The 25,439-nt window shown below is 46.0% G+C and overlaps 1 long non-coding RNA gene across 7 annotated transcripts; it reads left to right on the top strand.

Annotated features, from left to right (window-relative positions):
• On the top strand, positions 1–23,616 carry LOC120095087 (uncharacterized). Of its 7 annotated transcripts, none has more exons than XR_005490184.2 (6): positions 1–93; positions 8,344–8,449; positions 9,033–9,091; positions 14,528–14,694; positions 16,759–16,844; positions 17,446–23,616. It is a non-coding gene; the product is annotated as an uncharacterized LOC120095087 (long non-coding RNA). The 7 variants fall into 7 exon arrangements; XR_005490185.2 differs by having other exon boundaries at positions 9,033–9,110; XR_005490179.2 differs by having other exon boundaries at positions 9,033–9,190.
• Positions 23,617–25,439: the final 1,823 nt, after the last annotated feature.

The following is a 25,439-nucleotide window of genomic DNA, read 5'->3' as shown; positions in this document are numbered from 1 at the left end:
AGATGACAACCCAGACAGACAAAAGGAAGAATGTACATACAGGAACCTAAGGTCTCAGAGCCCCATGAAATTAGAAAAGGCTCTATTCCCAGGGTGAGCCTCTATTTCTTAATATGTAATGATGGAATATAGACTACTCACAGAGTGAAGATAGAAATCAAAATATTGAATGAGCACTGGGCCACAGGCATCAACATCCCTGTCTTGGTAATATTGAAGAAGAAGGAGGGGGAGGAGGAGGAGGAGGAGGAGGAGGAGGAGGAGGAGGAGGAGGAGGAAGAGGAGGAGGAGGAGGTGGTGGTGGTGGAGGAGGAGGAAGAGGAAGAGGAGGAGGAGGAGGAGGAGGAAGAGGGGGAGGGGGGACAGTATTCATGATGACAATAATGGCAGCCAAAAGAATGTGCTTTAGGGTTGAGGTCCTGTGGAATCTGAGGCTGAGCTGGAAAGATCCTTGCTGCCTTGATGAATACCACATGGGGGTCAGCCCTGGCGGGGGGGTCTCTGGAGAGGGGAGGAGGGTCCTGTTTTGTCTTTATCACAGCACTAAACATGTCCTGAACTTGGGCAACAGTGCCCCTAAGCTGAATACTTCACACAATAGGGGGTTTATTTAGCTCAGCCTGTTAGAGATCAAAGAGCATGATGACGCTAGATCTATCTATCTACGAATGGTGGGCATTACAGTGGAAGTGTTTGAGAAAGGGAGAGACCACTCAGCAAAACAGGGCACCAGTAAGAAAGACAAAGCCTCCTTTGTAACAACCCCATTTTTGTGAGAACTAATCCCATTTATAAATCCAATTTCTCTCTTCAGAGGAAGGCGCCTCCATAATCTATTACCTTGTACAAAGCCTCACTGAAAGGCTTCATCACTTCAACACCACCACACTGGGAACAAAGCTTTCAGCCCGTGAACCTTTGGGGAACAGGACACACTCAGACCAAATCTAACCACAGCTATGAGTCGGCCAGGACGGTGCTGAATCCTCAACACCCACTCACCCAGAGTCTAACTCCTGACTTCCCAGCCTGACCACACCTCTCTTTCTAGGAGATCAGAGAAAGAATGCATGCAACAACAGTGCCAGTCCCTGCTCGGGAGAGCCTACTTCTAGCTCAGCACAGTGTTTGAGTTCTATATGTCACCTCAGGCATTCTTTAGTGTTTAGCGTAGTAACCATGGATTGGTCCCAGAGGCCTCTACAGGCCAGCTTCCCTCTTTACCTGGAATGGCACTGAGCCTTGGAAATATTGACGCTGAGATAACGACAGCAGCTGCCACGGATTCCCTCAGTAGATTTCTACTCACAGTCAACCATCCATTGCTGTCAGTGGCACATTGCTTCTAACACCCTCCAAATAACACAGAGTGCGAATGCTCAAATCCCATATATACAATGGTATCCCTTGTTGCAGTAAAATTTAAAAAGCCTAACCTTTTATCCCTGCACTAGTGTGGCACCCGAGGGGCCGCATGACACTGTGGGGCACCCTTATCTCAGCGGCTCCATGCTGCCCCCAAGTACTCTCTGACCCAGGCAGTCATGGGCCATTCCACACTGGTCCTTCATGTCCTTCCGCACATGTGCCTTGCCACACTGGTCTCTAGTGTTAGCTCTCGCACCCGTGGGGCCAAATGGAACTAATCATAGTTTATGTCTGGTTAATATCTCTCCCAGTGGCTCTTTGCTAGCCGAGAATTCTCTGGTTACAGCTACCCAGTGAAATCAAGACTCGACAAACTGCAACCCAACAATCAGATTTATATGTTAAATTCTCAATCCACAATACATCCGCACAATAAACTCACAACCAATTGATAAGGATATAAACCGCCCACCTAGATAAGATAAATTTGCCTACAGAAATCCATCCCTTAAGAAATATACTTTACTACCTTGGCAATTCAAGACCACCTGGATCTGGGTCATTCTTCGTCTCCATCTTGATTCTCCTTCTCCTTCCCCCTCTCTCCCACCTTACAAAAACTTTGTCCCTGCCTTATTTTTTTTTACTGTCCAATCATGGCCTTGACCTAACTTGTGCCAGCCCTTACCTGCATATAGACATCAACCTACAATCCCTATGCACATTCTCCTGAATGCTATTTCTCTACATTCCTTGTAAATACTAACGTAATGTGAATGCTACGCAAACCGTTGCTGAACTGTACTGCTTTTGTGTCTAGTATTTCATACTCCTCCATCGTTATATTTTTTTAAAGATTTATTCATTTATTACATATAAGTAACTGTAGCTGTCTTCAGATAAACCAGAAGAGGGCATCAGACCTCTTTACAGATGGTTGTGAGCCACCATGTGGTTGCTGGGAATTGAACTCAGGACCTCTGGAAGAACAATCAGGGCTCTTAACTGCTGAGCCATTTCTCCAGCCCCCATCGTTATTTTTATTGTTCACCCCTCATAGTTTTTCGGTCAGCAGTTGAGCGAATCTGTAGATGTACAAGTCACGATTACCATAGGGCTGACTACATATTGCTGAAATACTTTGAGGTGCTCAAACCAATGCATATATTTTTTCTGGATACCATGTTCCCAGTCCCAGAGGACAACTGCTGGGGCTTGTTGTCTCTCCCTGAAGACCTTTTCTCTGTACTGTGCCCACTTTGGTGTGCACGAGGAGTATCTGAGTAAGCATCGTGAGTAGCGGAATCTGTCCATGATGGTTTTCAGCTCAATGTTTCCCACCATCCACCTGTATTATTGAGTGAAGCATATGTCAGCTTGTGGCTGCTGTCTTCCTCAGCACAAACACAGCCTTGTGTGGTCTGTCCTTCACTGAGAGTTCTGGGTGAGATTCTGCAGCTCCAGTCTGCTGTGGACAGAGCAAACATTTGCACTTCGCCTTACACCCATACTTTGAAATCTATTTCCCAGGAAGAGGATAGTAAGAGGTGATACCTTTGAGAGGTAATTAGGCCATGATGGTGAAGTTCTTGTGAGTGATGCTAATCCCCATGTAAAGAGACTTATTATCATTATTATAAACTGCACAGGTCCATGTTCTACGCTTTATTTCTTTTTAACGTGCATTTACTCGGTGGTGGGGCGCTCCTATTATGACATGCATGAAGAGATCAGAGGATAACTTGCAGGAGTCTGTCCTCCCCTTCCACTGTATGGGCCTCAGGGATTGGATAGAGGCTGTTGGGTTTGGCTTTTTTTTTTTTAAGATTTGTTTATTATATATGAGTATACTACAGCTGTCTTCAGACACACCAGAAGAAAGCATCAGATCCCATTACAGATGGTTGTGAGCCACCATGTGGTTGCTGGGAATTGAACTCAGGACCTCTGGAAGAGCAGTCAGTGCTCTTAACCACTGAGCTGTCTCTCCAGCTCAATTTTGGCATCTTTACCACTGAGATATCTCATTGGTCCCTGTGTGCCGTACTTTTATGTGACTGACAGCATAGTGCATTTTTGTGCTGCAGTGGCACCCCAGACACATGGGTGGTACACTACACTCCCATGCTATGAGAGCTGCCATGTCATGTCCCTGGACAATGGGACTTTTCAGCTACATTAACCATCCTGTAAAACTGTCTTCATTCATATGTTCATCAGTGACCATTACATCATTATGTGGTATCTGACTGTCAGGGGAAAGCCCCAAATACTGTTACACCCTTAGTAGGTGTTCAATAAAAAGTTTTCCTTTCATTCCACATTCATCTTTAGCTGGAAAGAATTCACAGATGAATAAGCCACTTGCCACTGTCTCCTGTGGCACCGAGCCAATGAAAAGAGCCTTACTGACTGCTGAAAGCCAGGCACCAGGCCAAAGGAAGCTGCTGGTGGTGGTGTTTCCCTTGCAGGAAACATCCATGTTAGTATATCCAACAGCGACGCATCCAGATAGCATGGGACTCCAAATGTGGACAACTGATAAAAAGCTCTTGGTCCCACCTCTGAGGTGTGTGTGTGTGTGTGTGTGTGTGTGTGTGTGTGTGTGTGTGTGTGTGTTTGTGTGTAGGTATATGTAGTGGGATCACCTATGTCTGCATGTGTAGAGGCCAGGGGTCAATGTTGACTATCTTTATCGGTGGCTCTCCCCTAGTTTTTTGAGTCAGGGTCCCTGACTAGCTAGACTCCTGGCTAGCAGGATCTCAAGATCCCCCTGTCTCTGGTCCCCCCCCCCCCAAAAATATGTGCTACCATCTGGCTCTTCTGTGGATGCCAGGGATCAAATTCTGGTCTTCATGCTGAACACAGCAAGAAGTTTACTCGTTGAACCACTACCGCAGCCCACCTCAGAGCTTTTCATGAAGAAAATCTTGGGCCTGAATCCGGAGAATTTGCTTCACAGTTGACTTCCTATTTTTCCGATAAAGAGGAGATGGCAAATCCAGTTAAAGGATGCCTACAGACAGGCCAGACAAACTGGGAAGGAGGAATGCTGTCCAAACACACTGACTCAGTTAATACAGTAAGTCCAAGGCAGGAGAGGGAAAGAGGATTTAAAAAGTGGAACATCCACTGTGACGTGTAATCCTTGCTTTGAATTCTGTGTGAGCAAGACACAAAGAGAAAGAGTTCTTATCTTGGGCATGATTGGGAAATGGCTCTTGCAAAGTGGCAAAGAGTTCTTGATTATTTACTGTTATCACGGCATGGTGACGCTATGGGGGAAATGTCCATTTGAAGTAATTAGGGGTAAAATGTAATCTGATTTTTGGAAAGAGCCATGAAGACAGACCGAAACTTTAATTATTTTGTGTGTCTATGTACTAGTGGCTTTTCTATTAGTCCAAAGTGTGAGCATGCTGTGCAAGCAACTGTTATTCCTGAAAATGAAGAACATGGTTACTCAAAAAGGTTTCCAAAGTTTAGTGATAAGAATAAATGCCAGCAATACGATCATGAAGCCATGTGTTGTTCTACTATTGATAATGAAATCATATATGCACGCAGAAAACTATTTGGCAATAAGCAGTGCGAACCTTAAAAGTATTCGTATCCTCTAATTCAAGGGCCAGACTTCTGGGAATGTACTCTGACTTAATTTGAAAGACAGGGGTGGGAGGTGGAAATCCTTCTCTTTGCATGGGAGTGGCTCTCTGAGTTACGTGTTTTGGCTTGATGGCATTAGACAGCAAAGTTCTGAGGTCTGTGTTGCAACTTGGAAGCCTGAGCTACAAGCTGGGAAGTGCGCGTACTGTGATTATAGCCAAGCGGAGGCATGTGTGCCTGGGACCCCCGCCAGTGGAAAGTCTGGAGGGGTGAGAACAGCTGAATCTTTGGAGAGAGCAGGGCTGGTCTGTGGAAAGTGGGAGACGGGGGGGGGGGGCGGGGGGGGCTGGGTGGGGGGGGTGGGTTGGGTGGGGGGGGTGGGTTGGGTGGGGGGAGGTAAAAGAGACTTCGGGCCACTTTTGAACCTTTAGAAAAGGCTGGGGCTATACCATCAGGGCTGCAAGCAAGTAGGACTTAGTGTAAATGTCTACAGTGGCCTTTGAATATTACCTGGTAAGACTCTGGGTGGTGAAGTTGGACTTTTGGAGGTCCTGGAAGACTTTGTCCTCACCTTCCTCCTCCTCTTCATTCCCCCCGCCCCTGCCCTCTTTCTTCTCCTCCTCCTCTTTCTTTTTTTTTTTTTTAAATTTTTATTTATTTGAGTACACACTAGCTGTCTTCAGATACACCAGAAGAGGGCAGACCATTACAGATGGTTGTGAGCCACCATGTGGTTGCTGGGAATTGAACTCAGATCCTCTGGAAGAGCAGTCAGTGCTCTTAACCGCTGAGCCATGTCTCCAGCCCCCTCGTTCTTGTATATCTGAGATGGGACCTTATATTGTATCCCAGGCTGACCTTGAACTCAAAGTGATCTTCCTGCTTCAACCTCCATTGTGGCTTTGGTTTTACCATTGAAGCTTTAACAGTGCTCTCTCCGGAGTTGCCTAAAGGGCACCATACACTCCGCTACACATTGCCTAGCCTTCAGACTTTCATTGGAAATCCTAAAATTCTTGCCTTTGTGTGCTTGCAAAACCAACACCATGTGGATAATGAGAAGGTCCTCTAGCACCTCGAACTGTCGTATTCAGGTCCCCTGGACCATGACTGCAGTGGCTTCTGAGTGTCTGGGTGACTGAGCAGGGTAAAGCCAAATTGAATTCCAGGAAGTCCGTATGTGTCCGGGAATGGTGAAATGAGTTCTAGAGAATTTGTAGGTGGCCCTATGCAACTCCTGGAGTCCTGTCCTTCTCAAAAGAAGGTATTTCAGATGAGTTTCATATCCTTCAGGTCACAATGGGTGGGGTCTGATTTACTCCTGAGATGCCTAAAAGGTTTTTTTTTTTTTTTTTTTTTTTTACTGTCCCGATGCAAAGCACTTGGCTTCTTTCTAACCCCAATCTCTTCTGAAACCATGCCCCCCACTCCCCCCGCATGCCCCCGTCTTTAGACTAGTCTGATCAAACTGAAAGTTTTTCAAGTATCTCTGCTCTATTTTTACTCATAATCCTCAGGGTAGGAGTATCCAGCCACAGTGAAGCCACAGCCTGCATGCTGGGCTCCTCTGATACTTCCTGGTCAGATTAGTCAGCTTGTTACCTTAAAAGGTAACTTTTGCCTTCCACAAATTCTCAGAATGGATTAAATGGTGACAGGTTCTTTACCAGGACATAGCTTGAATGTTTTTATTTCAGTCCCCTGCAGAGTCTCTGCTCCCAGGCAAAACACACAGACTACCGTTTCTACACTGTATTACTACGAACATTATGGCATTTTGGGCTCCTGCTGGTGTTGCTGATTAAGCTGAGTTGACAGCATTCTAGGGTTTCTTTAGCCTTCATCTTTGAACTCCTCCAAATCCCTCCCCCAACCTAGCTCCAAAGGCTTAAGTATCACATGGTCAGGCTTAATCATAATGATGAATCCCCTTTGCTTTAACAAAAACACATAGCGGAAATAATTTACGTCACAATGAGATAGGATTTATTCCAGCTCTCAGTTTCAGAAGTTCAGTCCAGCCCATTGATTCTGATGTTTGGTGAGGCAGAATGTTGTGGTAAAGAAAGAGCATGTGACAAAGGGAATTTATTTTATCACATAAAAGAAGTAGTTACTTTGCCTTGAAGCTTTCGCCTATTGTAGCAGATACAGACCCTAATCTCCAGTGCCTCTACTAATAAGACCAATATTTTCCATCTCAGCAGCAGTCTGTTGTTTGGAAAGTTCTGGTCTGAGGGCTGAGATAAGTGTAGCATTTACAGCACATGTTTTCCTTGCCTTGAAATATGGTACTCATATTGTCTTCGTTAGGGTTTCATTGCTGTAAAGAGATCAAGGCAAGTCTTAAAAAAGAAAACATTTAATTGGGGCTGGCTTACAGTTTCAGAGGTTCAGTCCATTGTCATCATGGTGGTAAGCCTGGCAGCCTGCAGGGACCTGTGGTGTTGGAAGAGTCAGAGTTCTACGTCCTGATCCAAAGGCAGCCAGGAGAGGACTGTTTCTTCTGTGAGCAGCCAGGAGGAGGCTCCCTTTCCACACTGGGTGGAGCTTGAACATAGGAGTCCTCAAAGCCCACCTACACAGGGAGTGAAACATTTCTTCCAACAAGACCACACCCCCTAATAGTGCCACTAATCATGGGCCAAGCATATTTAAACCAGCACACATATATTTTCTACAATGCTGTTGTTGCCTAAAATAGGAAGGTAAAATCTAATATTTATTTTTGTGTCATGAGTGGATCTTTAAATCTCACCCACTCCATTACTTTTCTTCATTTAAATATGAATGGGTGGTTAAGAATTATCGTGAGGGCCAGGCATTGTGCTGCACAGCTTTAATCCCACTACTTAAGAGGCAGAGGCAGGCACATCTCTGTAACTGGGAGGTCAGCATGGTCTACAGAGTGAGTTCCAAGTCAGCCAGGGCTACACAGAGAAACCCTGTCTCGAAAAAGAAAAACAAATACAAGATTGTGAATTGGAGGAAACTTTCCATGTTAAATCAGAGGCTAAACCTAAGAAGCACACAAGCAAATAAAATAATAACTTGAAGGAGGGAAAGGCTCGCACAGAGACATACACACACATACAAAGACGTCTATTTTCATATCCTTAGGGAGATAGAACATCTGTGGTCTAAGAACAAAAAGTTTTATCTTAAAATAATAAAAAATATTCAGAGAAAATTTGCTTTAGAAAATAGAAACATAATCCCGGAAACACAAAGCTCGCTGAAGAGTTAGAAATATAAGGAGGGAAAAAAAATTCGGACAAAGGGGTTGGGGATTTAGTTCAGTGGTAGAGTGCTTGCTAGGCAAGGCCCTGGGTTCGGTCCTCAGCTCAAAAAAAAAATTTTTTTTTTCAGACAAAACCCAAAAACCTAAAAATGTGTAACTCAACCCCAGAGAGATGATGTTTGAAGAATAGAGGTATTTAAGGAACACAAAAACAAAGGAGACAAAGCAAAACAGGTAGGTCAATGAGTTTTCCAGAGTAAAAAGCACACCCTTTACAACAAGGGCTTTGCACAAGGAAAAGAGAGACAGCTATACATCGAGCTATAACATCACATTGTAAGACTTCAGCACTGCAAATAAAAGGTGTGTATTGTGCACGGTCCTAGTCAGAAAGAAGGGGAAAGTTCTTTTAAAACTATCATCCCTGAGACTGTTTCGAATCGCTCAATGGCTTCTCAGAAGGATGAGACTAAAACACTTCCAGCTTGGATGCTGACATTCAACAGAACCAGCAACTGTGTCAGAGTCTGGATTACACATTTTTCAGAATGCATGTTCTCAAAGTAATTATCTCACGTGATTCTGGTTTCTACAGACTAATTCGCATGGTGCTTATAGGGAAGGGAATCGTGGGAAGGGAATCGTGGAAAGGGCTCCACGGGACCCAGGACTGAGTCTAAGCAGAAGAGAACCCCAGGACGATGATTCCTCAGTCTACAGTGGTTGCCCTTTAGGGCGCTGCCCTTGGCAGAATTGCTTCCCCTTTTTACCACACCCAAATGATTAAGATGTCAGCTGCTAAAAACCCTCTCTTTAGACCCATAGGTCTTCAGATAACGTCGGACTGCGCAATGTGTCTCTTCATTCCTTAATCCCGTGAGTCATCTAACTCGAAGTACGTTAATTGCTATGTTTAATCTGCAGAGGAGTAATGGGGCTGTAACGAGCCTCAGAAGGTCAAGGTCAATTTTGAAGGTGTGGAAATAAAAATAGAGACACATTCTAGATCGGTGTTCTTAACTTTCCTAATGCAGTGACCCTTTAATACAGGTCCTCACGTTGTATGAGCACTTACCGTAAAATTTTTTTGTTGCTACTTCGCAGCTGTAATTCTGCTACTGTTGTGAATGGTAATGTAAATATTGGCTGTGCGGGATATCTGACTTTTACCCTGGGTGAATAGGTCATTCAACTCTCCACAGACTGAGAGTCACCGTTCTACATGACGTGGCTCCTGCTTGGCGTGTAGCCTGCAACCTTCCTGTTGTTACCTGTGTACATCCTTACCTTCTCCAGAGAAGCCTATTTGTACTTGAGTCCTCCAAGACGTAGCTTTGAAGATGACTGTCCTAGTGCCTTTCAAGGAAAGCCTTGATTTAATCTGGTTTCTTTCCCAACAACTCCCAAATATTGGTTTTGAAGGACGATCTATTTATTATTTTACAAATATGAGTGTTTACCTGCATGTAACGAAGTGTATCACATGCACACAGTGCTCGAAGAGGCCAGAAGAGGGCACTGGATTTCCTGGAACTGGAGTAACAGATGGTAGTGAGTCACCATGACTCTGTGCTGGGTACCGGAGCCCAGGTCCTCTGGAAGAGTAGCCAGTCCTTTTGACCACTACTGTTAAGACATCTCGAGAGCCTCTCCGAATGCTGGCTTTTGAATGACAGGCACCTGGTTCTGGAGCAAGTAACAAGACTAAAGCAGATCTTAAGCTCTGGGAGAAAGATCAGTGTAAGCTGCAAATACACCTAAATGTCATTTTACAGAATCCAAAGCAAGTTATCTAAGTGGGGAAGAGTCTGAGGATACAATTAGTGATAAATATATGGAGAAACGGATGCCAGTTGCAACCTCCAGTGCTAACAAAAAGCTGTTCTAGGGGGGAAATGTAATTATGGCAGCACATGGTTCAGTTGTGAATGTAATTTACATAGCCACAATGGCATCACTCCTGAATAGCAATCTAATCCAAATGACAATAAAACTGGAGTGATGAGGGTAGCTGGGAGGGTTAGGGACAGAGAGAAAAGAGCTAAAATTTCATGCATTTGGAACTGTAGAAACAAAGGAAATAAGGCTCAGAAGGAAGCCACCAAGAAGTAATGACCCATGCATGGTATTCAGAAATATGAAGGTTAACGCCAAAGGATTAACTGGTGAGGTCCAAGACTAGATAGAGGTAGAGAGACGGCTGTTCTTGATATGATTCGTGTAGGGTTTGTCTTTCTGTTGAACATAGGCATAGTTCAATTCTCAATCTGATCAGTTATCCCGGGATGAGCACTATTAGGCTGAAGGGGTTTCCAAAGTGTCCCCTGAAGCTACTTTCCCAGTGAAAGACACTGTCTCAAGCGAGAGAGAGAGAGAGAGAGAGAGAGAGAGAGAGAGATTGATTCCTGCTGAAAGACCACATTTCCCAGATTCCTTTGTGCATTGCAGAAGTCTGTTCTGCCCCATAAAGGACAGCACCCCATCTTCTTAGGAAGGCATTTTTGGCCTTCTGCATACAGGGATGGCAAAACTGCCCTCTTGCCATGAATAAGCATGGCCCTGGCTAAGGTCAGGCCAGCACTCTCTCTCCACCTTCTGTTTCTCTACAGCTTCTTAAATAGTGTAACAGAGATCAATAAAGCAAGATGCCTACTGTCCTCTTCTGGCACACACACACACACACCATACCACATACACACACACACACCACACACATACACACACACCACAGCACATGCACACATACACACACACACCACACACACATACATACACAACACACCACACACATACCACACATACACCACAGACACACACACACACCACACATACACACACATCACACACACACACACCATACCACACACACACACCACACACATACACACACACCACAGCACATACGGACCACACACACCACACACACATACGCACCACACACACCACACACACATACACACACACCACACCACACACACACACACACATACACCACACACATACACCACACACATACACCACACACATACACCACACACACACATACACACACACACCACACATACACACATCACACATACACACCACACACACACAGACCACATACACACACACCACACCACACACACACACATACACATACACCACATACATACACCACACACACACATACACACACACACCACACATACACACATCACACATACACACCACACACACACAGACCACATACACACACACCACATCACACACACATACACACACACACACACACACACACACACACACACACACACACACACACACACACTAAACAAATATATAATTAAGCCTTACTGTCAAAGGCATTACCAAAGCTGAAAGTTTTGAGCCAGTTGAACACAGTTTTTAAAGTTTTTGCCAGGCCTCTCTCTAAAGAGTTGTGTCAACTCTGTTCTTTGAGCCATGTGCTCTGACTTGGAGTTTTGCCACTTCCTGGATGCTGTGATGGGCTTGAAGTGACACTGGGCATTTAGCAACTCTGCCACAAAAGGTCCTCAGGGTTCCAAAATATAGAGGAAGCCCTCTCAGAAGAAGGATAAGTCTCTTAAGGAAGTCGACACTCAGGTTGGCTCTTAGAAAAGAAGAATTTTCTCCTTGATGAAGACAGAAAGAGCTTCTGGGTAGTAACTTAAGGGTAAGTTACTGTGAGATCTTTCTGTTTGATCGTTTTTAATTTTATTTTCATTAATGATTTGTTTTTTTTTTTACTTTATGCGCATTGCTCTTTTGCCTGCGTGTATGTTTGTGCGAGGGCGTCAGGTCCCCTGGAGCTAGAGTTATAGACAGTTGTGAGCTGTCATGTGGGTGCTGTTAACCACTGAGCCATTTCTATAGCCTTTTATTATTGTTTAATGTGATGTTGATACTGAGAAAATTACGGTTCCCTCTTGGCGATCTCATTAATAAAAGAGTTTTAAGAATGGAGACTTAAACGGAGGCTTGCCAGCAATGTTATTAGAGTTTAAAAGAAAAACCCCAGAGCAGGCAAGCTGTAAATCCCAGAGGCTGCATCGGGAATAAATGAAGAGGAAAAAGAGAAAAGGCCATGCCATTTCTGTTAAGCCACCCTGGGAACATGGTGGACAGCCTGGGCACATGGTGGACGAAGGAACAGCTGCATGTTGATGAGGGGAGCATTGTAGAAAGAATAAGAAGCTCAATGTATCAGCAAAGACCCCCAAAGGCACCTGGGAGCCAGAGATAGGCTGAGCTTTGTGAGTTTGGGGCCAGCCTGGCTTACATAAGGAGTTCCAGGCTAGCCAGGACTACATAGTGAGTCCCCAGCTCAATTAAATTAAAGAGTTTGCTAGAACCCAAAACCAGTCTCTTTCCAGCCAGAAAGAGTTTTTATTTTGTTCTTTGGTTTTGGTTTGTGTTTTAGCTGGCTTTTATTTTTGTCTTGTTTTTGAATGTCAAAACATGATATGCAGAAGATTTTTTAAGATGTAAATAATCTAAAAGCCAACTTGAATTAACTGTATGTAGCATACACCAGAAGGGCAAGCAGAGGTTGGCCTTGAGGGAGGGCCAAACTGCTCCTTCTTCCTCTCTTTTCCAGACTGCCTTCTAAGTATGCGCTGACTTCCTTTACCCAGCCTAGCTGGTCCCTGAAGTGGGGAGAGGCTGGTGGAAGCTCTCTGCTCCAGCACTGGAGGGAAAGGGGCTTCTTTCCTTTTCACCTGTGAGGTGATCTCAGTTCTTGTCTTGGGTTGAACAGTTTCCCTCTCATCAGAGCAGACTAATCCCTGAGATCAGAGGTGGCTAATGACTGACAGGCGGGTGTAAGGGGCTGTTCTATGTATGGCTGATACAGTAACTTTTATTCACCCGATGAAATTGTTGTCGCCCAGGTTTACTGCCTCAGTCTGTTAACCTTGGCCTAGTTCTGGAAGCTTCTAGCCTCCATACAATCAAATATCCTGTTCTCCTTGAAGCCTATACTGGCTATCTTATGAAAATCAAGACCTTTCGTATCCACTAACATAGCCTTTTGTTTCTCTATGGCAAGGGCACCATCTGGCTACTGCATTTTAAGAAGATAAATTTAGGCACATAAACATCTCAATGAGTTTATCTAATCATTCAGCAGTTTATGAATCAGGGTGTAGGAGACCATGGTAGGTCAGTGCTGCACTGAGTTGGCTTAATAGAAAGGCTTTAGAAATATGGCATCAGTCAAAACAAACCAATATATATTTAATTGGTTAAAATGGAAAGTCTCCAGTTGGAGGTTTAACTGGTAGTTTCTAACTGGTAAAAATCCCTAGTTGGTAGTTAGTTTGCATTTTCTGTTGGGAAAAATCTACGCATAGTTAATGGTATTTAGTAGAATCCCAAGTTATTGATTAGTTGGCAATTCCTGGTTACTTTTTCTTTAAATTTTTTTTTCAAAAATATGTGTATGCCTGTGAGTCTGTGTGGGGTGTGCACTTGTGAGAGCAGGTGCCCTGGAGGCCAGCGAAGGTGTCAGATCCCCTAGAGCTAGAGTTACAGTTAACTCCCCGACATGGGTGCTGGGAATCCAACTAGGACCCCCTGTAATCGTAATGACTCTTAGCAGTTGAGTCGTTTCTCCACCCGCCCCCCTGGTTAGTTTTTATTTTCTTTTTCTAGCTATGCCATTCATTCTGAATCAAGTTACTGTTTGCTTACACAGAAAGCCGAGGTGTTAAGTGTGGCTCAGCTCAAGGCACTTCCCAGTTAATAAATGTTGACTATCTGTGTGTGCTTATAGGTGAGAACAAGTCTTCTCTAGAATAGAATATCAATTATTACGTACACTTTCCCCACTAGAATACAAGATGTATGGGGGCAGAGTTGTCCTCAGCACCACTGTTCCAACCCAAGTGTGCCTAGGAGGGTCCTTGGTGCACTGCAGGTGATATTCTGATGATGGGACCTGAAGCAGTAAGCAGAGGAGAATGTCCTCAAAAGAAAGGAACTTGAATAGCTGAGACACAGGGCTGGGTCGCAGAAGCAATAGGACCCTTCAAGAGTCATCCCACATTTGGCTCTCTGCTTCTGAGCTTTCCTTGGGGATTTAAGTCCCACCTTCTCCTCAGCAGGCAGGCTCCTTCTACTTCTTCTCCCCTCCCCCTGACAGAAACTAAAAGATATCCAGGAAGGCAAATGAATAGCACCAGAAAGGCTAGTGGCTGTGTTTGTTGAAGCATTGGAGGGCCACCATGTGAGTATTTAGCTGAAGTCTGTAGTTTAAGCTATGACTTCTAGACACAGGCCCTGTCTGAGCTATTCCTCTTTTTTTGGCAGAAAGCTGGCCATTGGGATCTGACTGAGGGCAAGGCTATGGTGGAAAGGACATCTCAGGTCTCAGAGCAGCCAAGACAGAGATGCCTGAGATGACAGAGTGGAGCCTGGGTGCTCTGGGGAGCGGATATTTGCTGGGAACATGAGAAAGAAGGTGGAACCAACGCTGAGTGAGTGATTTTGTCCTCTTTCCTCCGTCCCACTGTGTCCTCATAAGGACACAGGTAAATTAGTCATTTTTCTCATTGCCACAAAAGCAGCCTAAGGAAAGAAGGGATTATCTTGGTGCTCAGTTCCAGGGTGTAGTCCACTACAGTGGGGAAAGTGTGACCTCAGGAGGCTGATGGAGCTGCTCAGACTGCATTCACAAGGAGCAGAGAGATGAATGTGGGTACCCAGCTTTCATTCTCCTTTGTGTTTAGTCCAGGGCACCAACCCATAGGGTGGGTTTTCTCACCTCAACACAATCTAGGAACTTCCTCGTGGGCATGTCAAGAAGTTAGTCTGCTAGGTGAATCTAAATCTTCCCAAGTGGATCATTGATTGCTCTTGGCCATGAAGGACTTGGTCCTAACAGTTCTCTTCTTTTGAAGGTCAACCTCATGGCGACCTATTTTTGTCTTTTTGATTCACAAAGCTCTCCCCAACAGTGCCTGGCATCTAGTAAGCTTTTGTCAATATTCGTGAGGCCACTGAGGGCATTGGCAGCAGACTAAGCAACCGACCTGAAGCAACCGTTGAGTTTTCCTCAGGACGGTCAAGGCAGCATCTTTACAGAACACTCAAGCATCAGTGTTGATCCACAGGAAGGAACCACCCTGATGAGAGTAGGACCCAACCTTTAGGTGGGAGATAGAGTTTAAGAAGGTTGTCTGCCTGGGCTCTCAATGAGACCATTGACGGCCAGACTTCAGTGGATCTAAGAAGACTTCAGTCTCTAGATCCACTTCTGTTTCCAGGACTTTCTTTTTTAAATTTATCTCTTAAAAATAATATCTTAAATGGTACCTACAGAGACTAGAATGACTCAGATCCCCTGGAGCTGGAGTTATGGTTCAGCCATCTTTCCAGCCTTAGTTGGGGCTTTCTTGTTGAAGTGACAGTTACTACTGTTCCTCCAAGCCTGGTAAATTTCATTAGACTCACCAATTTGTCCCTACGGTCTATATGACCTCAAGACCAGCTAGATCTTCAGGGATGAGGAAAGAACCTCTGAGTGTTGGAGTGACCAGAATAGTTACTCCCAAAGGGATCCTGAGCTCCTTACTCACCCAGTGCTGCCCATGTCTCCATAGCACCTGAGTTCTCTGGTGAACTTGACGTAGACCCAGAATCCCAAGCCTAAGAGACTGTATCTCTTGTGAAGCTCACCCCTCCAAACTGAAGCGTTCCCATTGGAGGAGCTCCCCCCCCCCGGATGCTCAGAAAGTCACAAGACTCACAATATATACCCACATATAAAGTTATATAAATAGTAATAGTCTGGAGAGGAGACCCTTTGATGGAGTTGCACAAAAGTTGAGCAAGGAATCTAAGAATGCAGTTTTCATGAGGAGAATAAAGACCCTCCAAATCTATTCGGATCCTAATCTTTGAAACCTACACAAGTCGCCGTGTATGGTTTAAAGAGACTTTAAAACATGATTAAGGGAGCTGGAGAGATGGCTCAGAGGTTAAGAGCACTGACTGCCCTTCCAGAGGTCCTGAGTTAAATCCCCAGCAACCACATGGTGGCTCACAACCATCTGTAATGGAATCTGATGCCCTCTTCTAGTGTATCATATATATAACTGTGGATAATGTGGTCATATATATAAAATAAATCTTTAAAAAAAAACATGATTAAGGTAAGAATTGTGCTGGTTAGTTTTTGTCAATTGGGCATGCACTAGAGTCCCCTGTAAAGAAGGGCTCTCAATTCAGAAAATGCCCCCATTGCATTGGCTGTGGGCATACATATGGCATATTTTCTTAACTTATAATGGCTATAGGAGGGCCCAGCCCACTGTTGATAGTGCCACACCTGGGCAGGTAGGTTCTATTAGAAAGCAGGCTGAGTGAGCCATGAGAGGAAAACAGCAAGCAGCTTTCCTCCATGGTTCCTGCTTCTACACTGGCTTGAGTTCCTGCCCTGGCTTCCTCCAGTGCTGGACTGACTGCATCAGGAGGAGTAAGCCAAATAAACTCTTTCCTCTTCAAGTCGCTTTGGATAATGGAGTTTATCACCACAACAGGAAGAAAACTGATACAAGGATCTTGAGATGGAGATGATCTTAGACTTTTATAGTCTGGAATGAACCATAACTGCTCTTATGAGAAGGTGGGTGTGGTGATTTGAATATGCTTGGCCCATGGGAAGTGTCACTGTTAGGAGGTGTGGCCTTGGAGGAAGTATGTCACCGTGCAGGCAGGCTTTGAGGTCTCCTAGTGCTCAAACTCCACTCAGTGCAGAAGAGCTCATCCTCCTGGCTTCCTTCAGATCAAGATGTAGAACTCTGTGCTCCTCCAGGCCCATGTCTGCCTGCACACTGCTATGCTTCCTGCCAGGATGATAATGGACTGAAACTCTGAAAATGTAAGCCAGCCTCAGTTAGATGTTGTCCTTTATTAGAGTTGCCTTGGTCATGGTGTCTCTTCACAACAATGGAACCCTAACTAGGATGGTGACAGAGAGAGACCACACTTAGAAGAGAAGGTGGGTATGTGAGCACAGAGGTAGAAACTACAAGCTAAGGCTTACGAGCAACCACCAGAAGCAGGCAGAGGCCAAGGCCAGAAACAGACCCTCTTAGAACTGCCAGAAGGACTCAGACTTGTTTTTAGCCCTATGACGCTGATTTTGGTCTTCTGACCTCAAAAACTGCGAAGGAAGAAGTTCACGGAACATCACAAGTGTTTGGTCATTTTTTTTTTTTTATCAGTCATGAGGCACTTCTTCCTGGGAGCTGTTACCTGGTGGCCTGACTGCTCTATCGGTCAGGAAAGGAGTCCAGCAGAGGATAAAGAAAAGTCATCAAGCCAATGGCCTTGCGAACCTCCAGTTCCTTCTCCAACCCCGGGTTGAAGCTATGTCTGCTCAGTGTTGCTTTTAGGTATCTTACAAATTACCCACCTCCCAGATCTTCCCCCAGAGCAAGTGTCTGTTGGAATAACTGATGTTCCCCTGGGGTCTTCTTTGTGGGCTGGCATGGCCTGAAAGACCATGGAGGAGCTCAGGGAATGTTTTAGAAGTGGGGTGGGAGGGTCGCAAACTGGTGGTCGGCATCTTTGCCAGGTTAGGGCCTCTCCTCAGATCACCGTATCCAGAACCATCTGTCATTTCACCTCTCAGAGTCTCCATTTCTGTCCCTAGCCCGTGCCTCCTTGAGACAGACCACCCTTTCTGCAGCAGAAGATGACTTTCATCCTGTGGTAGCTGGCTCCTGCACAGACCCAGTATATTATATTCTTTTGTGTTCCTCTAACGTGGGTAACTAAGTCTGAGAATTTATAGCAAAAACAGGTTGATTTAGCTGACAGTTTAGGGAACTGAAAAACCAAAGATGAGGTAGGCCCATTTTTTCTGGGATTTGGTGAGGACCCCCATGGCTAGATCACAGTATGGCAGGAAGAAAAGCAGCAGGGAGAGAGCTGTGTGCGGGAGGAGCCAATCACATTGACTCACTTAACGACTCACTGATGAGATCAAAATTACTTTGACAGACCAGCATTAATCCTGTCTAGGTGGAACCCCATGACCAAAGCACCTAGCACAGTGCTAGACACCTTTTAAAGGTGCCACCACCTCTCAGTATCGCAAAGCTGGGACCGAGCTTCTAGTACAGGAATGTTCGGAGGACGTACTCAACGTACTCAAATACCATCCAAATCATGACGTCTAGGTAGAGCGTGCCTTAGATTCTTGGTAGGGATACTGAGTGGCTGGTGTGAGGACCAGGCTGCCTCTTCTTCCCATTGTCATTCTTGGAGGACAAGGGCAGAGCTGGGTCTGATCCAGCACCTGTGTCCCCCATTTCCTACATGTAAGGGTCAGCCTGCTTGTGTGTTGCATAGACAGCTTCTACAGTCCTCTGGAAAGCTGGTTCCTCCAGAAAGTCATCAGCACCACAATCCTAGTGTGTCCCCTTCCATGACGTGAGATCCTGCTTCACCCTCCTCCCCTGCACACAGCCAGGTACAGTCCCAGGCGCCAGGTGAGATGGAAACCTGAGTGCTTGGTGTTGAAGAACCTCTGGGCCTCCCTGGTACCTCTCCTTCCGGCTCCTGGTTCTGACAACTTCCTTAGCTTTCTCAGGTCCGTTTCCTGTTTCTAGTCCCTTCACCCCTTGTATACCTACCTCCAAAGCCATTCTTTTATCCTCTTGGTCTCATGTCCAGCCTCCTCTGTGGCTTCCCATGACTGTGTTCCTTTGGGACGTGATGCCTCAGCCCCTGGACTCTGAGCTTCAATAGACTCCTCTTGGAAACCCAGTGAAAACTAGACCCCAGACAATACCCTGCATCACTTGGGTCTGTGGATCCAAGATAGGGACTTGTCCCCAGTCTCTGTTATGTACACCTTCCTGCCAGGTAGTGCTAGGGTAGCAGGAAGAGCAGGACTGTCACAAAAGATGCTCAAATTCACTGTGCCTCCTGTAGGTTGCTCTGCCACACTCCACATCCCCACCGTTAACAGCAGGCTCTGTTTCAGATCTGGCTCTGGTTTCATGCCTGGCCACCAGGCATGCCAAGGAGGCTGCAGGCTGGATTATCCTAATTAACAGTACCTGCTTCAACCATAGGCTGAGACAGCTGGGACATGGCATAGAGCCACGTCTTTCTCAGTCCAAAGCAGCATCGAGGGAGCAAGAGAATAGACTCTTTCCACCATGCAATCCTGGAGAGGTAATTCAGGTGCCCTGCAACTCCCCATGGTTATATACTGATGAAAACATCCTTAGCTGAGCGCACCTTCAGTACACCTAAAGAATGCCACAGTTCAGCCACATAGTTGTGGTGGTTTGACTAAGAATGGCCCCAATAGGCTCATATATTTGAATGCTTGTTTATCGAGGAATGGCTCTACCTGAGAGGGATTAGGTTAGGTGTGGCCTTGTTGGAGTTAAATGTGTGTGGCCTTTGAGGTTCACAAGGACCCAAGTCAGGCCAAGTGTTTCTCTCTCTCTCTCTCTCTCTCTCTCTCTCTCTCTCTCTCTCTCTCTTCCCCTCCCTCCCTCCTGATGCTACTGATGCCTATGGATCCAAATGGAGAACTCTCAGCTACTTCTCTAGCACCATGTCTGCCTGTGTACTGCCATGTTCCCTGCCATGAAGAGAATCCTCTGAAACTATAAGCCAGGCCCAGTGAAATCCTTTCCTCTATAAGAGTTGCCACTGACCGAGACAACGGTGTGTGGAGGAATATCAGTCGCCAGTCCTCACGCTGAACAACTGTGATTCACTACCACTTCTCAGTGTTGAGAGACAAGAGGACCTCGTGTGGTTAGCCCAGGGAAAGGCCTGAATTCAAACTCTGAAGTATTCCTTCTGCCAAGAGCCTATTGCTTTCATGCCATTGCGCAGTGAACAATCACTGGGTGAAATCATGGTTAAGATGGGGCCAGCACAAGGAAAATGTGCAGGTGGGAGCTGGTTGTGGATATTCTGTGCAAGTTCTTCTGCAGCTTGGAGGACGTGAACTAGATCAAGGTTTTCAGATGACCAACTCTGGGCTGAATTCTATCACAGACCAGGTGCCCACCTACCTGTTCATTTTGAGCAAGACATACCCTGGTGTGTGAAAGGCCACAGACAGCAGCGGGGGTCACTGGAGCATTGGACTGAGAGCTAAATGGAGACAAATTCATAAATGGCTCATCCCAGGAGAAACACAGGCTATTCCATGCCAAGCTCTCAGTAGGCTTCTAACAACCCTGTTTCCAGGCAGCGTTTGCAGAGCCCGCTCTGTTTCCCCTAGTACTGTAGGGCTGGGAATTTGCAGCACACTCTATGGCTAACCAACACTCTGCCCCAGATTTTAAATTCTGAATTTTAGCTTTTAGCCACTTCCAGGGAAGCAGGACTGGAGGGCAGAGAGTTCTCAGACTCCTTCCTTAGCCACGGTACAGCAGCACAACAGCTCTCACCTGTACCTGATCCTACCCACTTGGCAGAGTTCTCCATTCTGTGTGTTGAGGGATCATTTAAGGGGCATGAAATCCCTAAGTGCCACTTGGGCAGACATTAAGGGGAGACCCTGGTCCCCACAAAGCAGTGACTCAGTGAAGAAAGTCCTGTATAAGCCAGATGTATGCCATTTCTGGGTTTTGGGTTTGTTGGGGAGGTTTCTAAGGAGGACACTGGGCCTGGAACCCAGAACTAACAACAGAGGGTGCTCTCAGGTGGGCGAGGCAGCGTTGCAGTTGGGGAGGCAGGGTGTGGTGGCTTTGGGCTGGGACCAGTGATGAGCTTGGAATTCCCCAGGGCTTTTCTGAAGTCAGAGAACTGGGGTGGAGTGGGTTGTCTCTCCAGTCTTGTCCAGTGCTGGCCACAGCGGGGAAGCCCTAGGTGGGTGCTGCAGACAGCTGGTACACCCTGTCTTCAGCAGAAAATTTAAGTGGACTGGGAAAACTAAGGGGCTGGGTGGGGGAAATGTCCCAGAGCTCCAAGATGAGGTCATTCCTGCTTAGCATTCAAGATAGGAATCGAAGGACTAGGGGCAGAGGAGATGGCTCAGTGACTTAGGACATTTGCTGCTCTTGTAGAAGACCCAGGTTCAAATCCCAGAACTCACATCGTGGTGTGCAACCACCTGTCACTCCAGCTGTAAGCACATGCACACACAGACACACAGACACACACACACAGACACAGACACACACACACACACACACACACACACACACACACACACACACACACGGAGGCTGGGGGACACATAAATAAACTAGACAAATATTTTTGAGGAGCGAAAAGGACAGTGAGTCAGGAGACTGCTTACCCAGCACAGTACAAGGAGAAAGTCTTGACCGGGTCATATTTAGGCCCGGAGGAGACTGTTGTTTGATTACAGGACTTACCCTAATTGGTCCTTCTCTGCTACTGACCCAGAGGGAAGTGAGGAAGATCCAGAGGGAAGTGAGGAAGATAGGGAAAACATTTTACATGGTCAGAGAAGAAATGTCCTACCCCCAGTTCCTGACCAAAAAGGCTGGGGTTCAGAGCACGGCTGAAGCATCAGTAGAATGAGGCAAGTGGGAGTAGATGGGGGTGGGGGGACAAGGGTCCCTGTCCACTGACTCTGGACCAGATGAAGGAGGGCCTGATCAGCTCATGCTGTGATAAGGACTCTCACTGACACAGGAAACACGATGGTAGAGAGCCCAGGAGGGCTACTGAGGTCAGTGCGGAGAGGTTGCTACAGCTTTAAAGTGTCTCCTAAGGTTCATGTGTTAGAAACTTCAACTTCTTGGCCAACAAGATGGCTCAGCTGGTAAAGGCCAACTCTGTCTGCCTGAGTACAATTCCCGGGATGTACATGGTAGAAGGAGAGATCTAACTCCTGCAAGTTGTCCTCTGACATCCATATGCATATATATGTGACTCCATGTCTGTGTGTATACAGACAGACAGACACAATTAATGTTTAAAACCCACAAAATCGTTTGACTCCCATGTAACAGTGTTGAAATTTGGGGTCTCTATGGTTAGGTCATAAAAGCTTGACTTCCGAATAGAGATTGATGCTGATGCCCTTATTTTTGAAATGGGCCTGTATGAAAGTCAGCCCCCATGTTGCCCCTAAATCTTTTGCCTGTCCTTGGATCCTGTTCCCCCAACTAGGCTGCCTTGTCTGGCCTCAGTGGGAGAGGATGGGCCTAGTCCTACAGTGCCCTTATGTGCCAGGGTGGGGTGATACCCTGGAGGACCTACTTCTCAGAGGAGAAGGGGAGAGACTATGCAAGGGGTGGGGGGAGAGACCAGGAGGAGAGGTAAGGTGACTAATGAAAAAAAAATTTGGCTTCCACAACCCCCCCAGCATTCTGTTGTGGGATATATATGCCTAAGACTTTCACTAGATGTGTCTCTCCTATGTCACAGCCTTCAGAATTGTTTATCTATATAAATTCTGTTCACAAGAAATGATTTAATCCTTGATATTCTGTTAGAGCAACACAAAAGGGACTGAGGCAGAAGCTTGGGTGAGCTCAGACTTGGGTGGGTCCCAGCACAAGCCAGGCTGCAGCTGGCCCAGAACACCGGGTCAGGATCAGGGCATCGGAACCAGAATGTAGGTGGTCCAGCAGTACTGAGACTCTCTGCTCAGAGGCCTCTGAGGTTTCTTGGGCCCAGCCTCCTCCCCCTGGCATTTAAGGCCTGCTATGTTGACATGTCTGACACCCAGTAACCATTCCCATGGCTTCTCTTTAGACAGGCCAGGATCTCCTGTCTCCTATAAGCATACTTCACTCTCATCTCTCACACTCGACCTGGCCTGAAGTAGTCTATTCTTAAACAAAGCCTGTTCCTTCTCCAGTTTTATCTCAGGAAGGCCCTCCATGAAGCTCTTCCTGAAGCATTCCAGCCAGAGGGACAAGGAATGTTTCTGGAGCCTGGAACACATTGGCCAGTCACTCAACGCAGGGAAGAATTCCAGGATATGGCCCCAGCCATTCTAAAGAAAATGGCATCTGCTGTCCTTGTTGCATGGAACTGACAGTCACAGGGGAGAAGCAGATAGCCTGGGGAATGATCAGACTCACCATGACAATGCTGACATCTGTGATGATGGAAACACACTTGGTCATTGATGTCCTAGAGGATAAGACCCTCCTCCAAGAATGTCCAGGCTATGACCCCTGAGCCCACAGCCTGGCTCCTACTGCATCTGAACACCTCTCTTCTTGGGTTTGAACTCAAATTGGCTTCTCTTGGTCCATTTGGGAGAGATCTCTCCCAAATCTTCAGATGCTCAAATCTCTCCTGTAAAATAGTGTAAAGTTTACAGATAACATATGCATGTCCCCATATCCTTTAAATGATCTCTATATGACTTCTATCTAATACACTATAATGTTTTATACATTTTTATGTTCTAAGAAATTACATTTCACATATTTATTTGTATGTGAGAGTGCATATGTACAAGTGGTTATACATGTGTCATGGCATGTGTATGGATGTCAGAGGATAACCTGAGGGAGTCACTTCTCTCCTCCTGTCATGTGGGTACCAGGGATTGAACTCTGGTCATCAGGCCCAGCCACAAGCACCTTTACCTGATGTGTCGTCTTGCTGGCTCTATAAACAATTATTGTATTATTATATTGTTTAGGAAACAGGGACAAGGAAATAATGTGTGTATGTTAGGTACAGACAACACTTTTGAACATTTCAAATCTAGGGTTGGTCTAATCTTTAATGTAGGTCTCAATATTTTTTTAGAATAGACAACCCCTGTCTTGGGTACAGAGTAAATGTGATCCAGTACACTTAGGAAATTCTGGAGCCGAAGAGGGCTGGCTGGCTTGGCTGGGACAGAGGAGGAAAAGTAGGAGGCTGGTGTCTAGGGCATGGCAAGTGAACAGGAAGGAACAGGAGAGCCTGCCCCACATTTCATGTGATGAGGGGCTGGTGACAAGTTTGAGTTGTGGCCTCAAAGTAAAAGGAAGCCACCACTAGACATGAAAGCATGTTGTAACATAGCTACCCCGGGAGAGCATCCCTCTGACTTCAAGGGGCAGAGTGAGTTGAAGGAGTCAAGAATGGATCTTGGGATATCACTTCAGTTGAGAGATAATGAGAAGTAGATGTGTTTGGGGAGCAGCATCCACCATACTTGGGAGACAGGAAACGGGAGTGCCTAGGGTTCTGGTGGAAGTGACCAGTATCCATGACCAGTAGCAGGTATGTCTAACTTCTGAAGTTCTGAAATGACCTTACTGATAGAGCAGGTTGAACAGGCCTGATACAGCATGCAGCCCGCTGGTGAAGCTCAGCAGCACATGGGGCAGCCGGGAGGAGGCCATGAGCTCCTTTGGGGATGGTGAGGTACCAGTGGGTGACTTGCCAGTGGGTGACTTACCACAGGCTCCGGTAACTTCATGGAAGGACCCATACAGAGCACACAAACCCAAGGGTTCTTATGTCACCAAGGACACTGGTATGAAACAGCCTATCTTGAACTCCAAGTGTCCCCCATCGCCTCAGTCTCTTTTCCAGAGACCCCTGCCCCCCATAACCTCATTCCTACTATTTATAACACATGTTCAGAATGTGTTAGTGCTTGCAGTGGTCTGTGCAGAAGTTTAAAAGCCCTGGTCTGGTGAGACAATTTACCAGGATTCTGGCTGTTGTAGGTGGGTAGAACAACATAATCCAAGACAGAGGACAGAGGAGAGGGGACAGGTATGAGAGTGTGTGTGTGTGTGTGTGTGTGTGTGTGTGTGTGTGTGTGTGTGTGTGACTGTTTGAGTTCCATGTAAGCCTTTAGAACTCTGGAAGTCTAAGGACACTCAATGGCGGTGTTGCAGAGGAACCAGGCATATACGAAGGCAGGCATCTGGTAGGAGGTATAGGGATAGATGTAGCATGTTAGCATACAGTCACTGGGACAATCAATGCATAAAGGAGAAGTTTGTTCTAGCGTGCAGTAGCATCACTTGATAAAATATACATGCTCCGCTGCATAAAATCATGACAAGGATAAATAATAGCACATTGCAAATTTCAGAAGTGCTAAAGGAGCAGCTTTTAAATGTTTTCAGTTTTAAAATATGATAAGCATGTAAGGCCATAGATTCCATAACTATCCTGCTTTAATCATTCCCCATTGTAAACATGTATCAAATTGCCAGGCTGTGCCCTGAAAACACTCGGTTTGCCATTTGATCATTTTTAAAGTGTGCATGGCTTTGACACCAAAGACTCAGATTCT

The sequence above is a fragment of the Rattus norvegicus genome, chromosome 10, assembly GCF_036323735.1.
Source record: "Rattus norvegicus strain BN/NHsdMcwi chromosome 10, GRCr8, whole genome shotgun sequence".
Classification (NCBI taxonomy): domain Eukaryota; kingdom Metazoa; phylum Chordata; class Mammalia; order Rodentia; family Muridae; genus Rattus; species Rattus norvegicus.
Note: the sequence above shows the minus strand (reverse complement) of the source record. Positions and strands in the feature narration are given on the sequence as shown.